Source organism: Pinus tabuliformis, chromosome 6 (genome assembly GCF_031772625.1).
Source record: "Pinus tabuliformis cultivar Carrire ecotype Pingquan chromosome 6, CPIR1, whole genome shotgun sequence".
Classification (NCBI taxonomy): Eukaryota; Viridiplantae; Streptophyta; class Pinopsida; order Pinales; family Pinaceae; genus Pinus; species Pinus tabuliformis.
Window position 1 is genome coordinate 7,525,251 of NC_142292.1, and position 4,741 is coordinate 7,529,991.

The following is a 4,741-nucleotide window of genomic DNA, read 5'->3' on the forward strand; positions in this document are numbered from 1 at the left end:
TTGATATTTCTAGCTCATAGAAGACCTGATATTACATATTTAGTTTCACTTGTTTCAAGGTATATAACAAATCCATCTCAAATACATATGAAGACAACCATGATTATTTTAAGGTAGGTGAAAGGCAATCTAAATTTTGGTATTCATTACTACACTTCTGAAAAGTTCAATCTTGTTAGATTTAGTGATTCAGATTGGGAGGTAGTATTGATGACCGTAAGTCCACATTTGGAAATTGTTTCTCTTTTGGTTCTAGTATGATTACGTGGAGCTCAAAAAAACAAAGCATTGTTTCCTCTCATCGACAAAAGTAGAGTATGTTGCAATTACCTCAGCAGGTACACAAGCTCTTTGGCTCATAAAATTTTTGGAAGAAATTGGAGAAAAGAAAATTTAGCCTATGGTGATTTATTGTGATAGTGTAAGTGCCATCAAGTTAGCAAAGAATCTAGTTCAACACGGCAGGACAAAGAATTTTGACATGAAATATCACTCCATTCAGGATTTGGTGTAGAAAAAGGATATTGATTTGAAGCACATAAATACTCAGGATCACCTAGCAGATATCTTCACTAAAGAAGTTACAAAAGCTCAGTTTTTGGCACTACGAGATAAGGTAGTAAACCCTCATTAAGCATTAGGGGGGAGTGTTGGGGATAATGCTTAATCATGTCATGTAATTGCTAATAAATAAGTGAGCAGATTTTGTGTTCTCTGTGCAAAATTAGGGCAGCAAATTATTTGGGTGGTTAGTGCCAAAATTAGCTTTCAAAAGATTGGTAGTGTCATTATATTTGTTAGTCAGTTGATTGATAATAATATCAGTAATAATTTTACTCTATAACAATGTAGTTAATGGTTTGATCTAATATGAGATTCACAGGAGGTTTGAGCTCAGACAGTGAGAATGTTTTATTTGTTCATAGTTTTTTTATATGTTTTTTTCTTCATAATTATCTTGGTTTCTCAGCTGGCTTAAAGAAGCCATATCATATTCTACAACCCTAATGCCGAGGAATTTCTCGAGATGTTGCATACTAAATTCTTTTCCAAGTGTGTTACAAATCCTAGTACAAGTTTGAGTGGAAGAGAAAGCAATATGGCATACTCACAGAGCCTTATAACCATTATCATGTATCTAGGCATCTTAATAGTGTGGCCAGAAGCCATTGGTCTACAGCTCTAGGTTGGGAAGCTATCAGAATCAACCCTTAGTTTAGGAGAGGTGAACATGGTCGGGGGGGCCTGTTCATACGTGGTGTAGATCAAGACCAGATGCATGCCATTCGCAAGCCCTGATGATGGAATCAGCATTGCATTCGGAGATGCATTTGGCAACCAAGTGTATGTAGTTAGGCTCGATGCTCCTACCATATTTCACTATAATAGGTCCCTGATTTTATAATGTATGTTATTTATACCTGATGCGTGTTGGATCTGATAAGTCGAAGCCAGAGTGGGTGAGGGTTTACTATGGTAGGAGTCAGCCTATTTCCTTCTACTACCATGTCTTTATTCTTGTCATCATCTGGTATGGATTTGATTTCTGTAGTACTATTACTTCCACCCAATCTGCTCGGAGCATTATGTGAAATGATCGCCATATTTCATCTGGGTTTGCTAGATATGAAAATTTTTGCTAAGTATTTCAACATTTATAGCATGTCGAGAGCTGCTTTGACTCAGTTCTACAGTTAAAAATAAAGCGCAGTGCAAATGCTATGGTACATATGAATATATTAGCACCAACTTCAGTGGGAGTAGGTGCATACGATTTAATGGAAAATGTCGATTTTTTCATCTATGGATTCACAAGATTGTCCTTCTTGGCACAAAGAATTATTCATCCAACTCAATTTTCTCATGTTATATTTTTGTGATTTGATGGTTTGTTGTTGCATGTGAATTTGGTTACCTATTTGACTGAGAGTGGCAACCTAAATCCAACAAGTTTAATGCAGGCCTCCAAGTGGTGAATTAAAATGACTATGGTGGCAGTGGATGTCTTTAATGGGCTTAATTTGGGTCAATGTTTAGTGTTTAATTCGGTTCTTTATTTTTGGGTTTGATATGTAAAGTTATAGTGATTTTATTGTAATTATATAAAAGATCAGTTAATGAACAAAAAAGCATCTTTCAAGTGAATGGTTCTCGACGTTCTTGAATGCCAAGAGAAAAAATCATTGACTTAGTTATGTTGATTCTATTATATTCTAATGTGTCTTTCCATTCTTTGGTGCTTCAAGAACAATAGTTATAGGTTTTCTTCATATGTATGTAAGTGTATATGTCAAAAAGGTTATTTGTATGATGAAATACTTGATAACCTTAGTACATGGACAACTTACCTATATAAATATATGTATGTATTTCGATGCATACTACTAGGATGGAAGCAAGTCCATAGAGATATTCAATATCTAGGTTATTCTTCGGGTTGGTCAAGAAGCATTAATTGTACAAATTTCTTCAACAATAGTCAAAGACAGTTATGTTTTAAATGGAGGTCAAGTGACAACTTGAAGATGTGGTGGCAAAGAAAGAGTGATGTTTATGAGATTTCAGAGTGGATGTGAGTGTTTAACATATAATAAATTGTTGGGCGGATAAATCAATCTTGCGGACAAGACAGATCTCCCTAGTATCAGAAGATAGTCTAGCAACAAACAAACAAACAAACCTATCTTTCTCTAGACACATGCGATTTATAAGTAAATACTACAAAGGTGTTAAGATCCTACCTTAGATCCAATGCTTGTTCATAGTAGTCATCCTCCAATCGTTCGAAAGAGTTACCTTTGAAGACCTGCAATCACAAACAAGAAAACATTAAATAGCACCTGCATAGAAAATATTATAAATCATGTCTATTATGGTGATCAAGGAATCCATAAAATAAACCATGAATTAACAGCTTATTGAGAAAAACAAATTTATTTGTATTAACCTTGAATAGTAGAAGAACCTTACAACCTTTTTCAGCCTTGATGTTGAACAAGCTCTTCCTGGGGTCCGAAACAGGAATTTCCTTTACTTTGACAAGTCTTGCACTCTTCCAAATGAGATCTTAGAGGTATGTAATCTCTCCTCATAAAAACTCAACTAAAGAAGACTAAGTTCCAGCAGCATTTTACCTCAAAAATACTAAGCTTCTAACTCCCAAGTAACCAGCTCAATGCTTCTTTTTATAGTGTAGAGGAGGAGGTTACTGGTCCACCTATGAAGGGATAGAATCCTCCTTCAAAGGGATAAGCTCCTCACATCAAGGGATTAGCTCCTTAAGGTATGGGATACATGAACCTTAAAAGAGCAAACTTGCCACCTCAATATTCCTTCCAGAAGCTTCTATAAATAACTGAAAGTGAATTTTTTCAGAGTATACTCGCGCCTTTTTAACTTTTATAGGGCTATGCACCTTTAACACAGAGAAGGTGTGGTCAGGTGCGCAGGAGACATGACCATTAGGTGCAGGACCACAGGTAAGATAAAGAGAAAGTTCGAAACCAGAGTTTTAAAAATTTTGAGAGCTTTTCTCTTATTTTCCAAACTTGATATGAGGAACTGATGTTTTAGACTTGCAGAGGAGGAAAGTATGAGTGGTAATGAACTCACACAGATAGCAGAATGTCAAGGTGACAATTTTTAGTGCAACATAAAAAAAGATGAATTTATATTAATTTCTCTAATCATTAGTAATAAAAAAATCAATACAGAAATTCATAGCCACTAATCCCTACCAAAATATAAAGACACTTCCAATTCACAAATCTTCACTAATATTAGACACATTCAATTGATTATTAATTATTATTAATTAATTACTAATATGATTATGAATATGCATGTGGTTAATGTATTCTTATCAGCGTATCTCAATGTGTACAAAATGGAACATGCATAAGATGTAGTGCACAAGCTTTGGTTGTGGGAGCCCTCCACACCTCTACAAGCACACCAAATCTCTACCAATGGTTGAAAATCAAAGGAGAAAAACATATTAAGTGAAATAACCCTGATGCAAGCTTCAAAGACTGAAGCGTGAACTTACAAATATTTCTTCAAAATTTAGAGATTACAAACTTATTTTCCAAGGACTATTTGCTTGCTTTTATAAGTAAAAATATAACTAAAAACCCAAAAAACCTCTTTACCTACAATTGTGTCCTATCCTGAGGATGTAATTAGATCAAATTGACATTGTTCAATTCTTACTTCATGAAGAAAATTGGAAAAAATCAAATCAAAGAAAAACTCCCAAATCGCCATGTGTTTTTGCAACTGAACTGGGTAGCTTGACTGCACATTTACTAGGAATATTGTAGTCAATTTTTGATGAGTGGATACGTATTCATCCACCTCGAGATATCAATATACAAAACTCATGTGTCAAAAATTTCCAAGGCTTTCTGTAGATATGAAAACGATTAATTAATTACGATATTTATTACATCTTATAAATTCATGTTACAATGCAATTATTTCATAATTTTTTGAAAATTAAAAATGACCAACAAAATACATTAGAGATTACATTTATTAGACCAAATATGACTAAATTTCGTCAAAATAAACTTAAAAGGATTTTATAAGGAAAAACAATGTAATAAAGCATAGAAAATTGATGTCATAAAAGAGGACTGTCAAGTGGGTCCCATATTGGGATATGAGGGCACCACGCACCAAAGTGCAATTTTTATGTAAAAATTCATGGCCAACATCTAGTATGACTTAGTAGGTATAA

General features: G+C 34.2%; 1 pseudogene; it reads left to right on the top strand.

Moving 5' to 3' along the window:
- The first annotated feature begins 1,099 nt into the window (after window positions 1–1,099).
- Window positions 1,100–1,592, top strand: LOC149256945 (embryo-specific protein ATS3A pseudogene; annotated as a pseudogene).
- The last annotated feature ends 3,149 nt before the right edge of the window (window positions 1,593–4,741 follow it).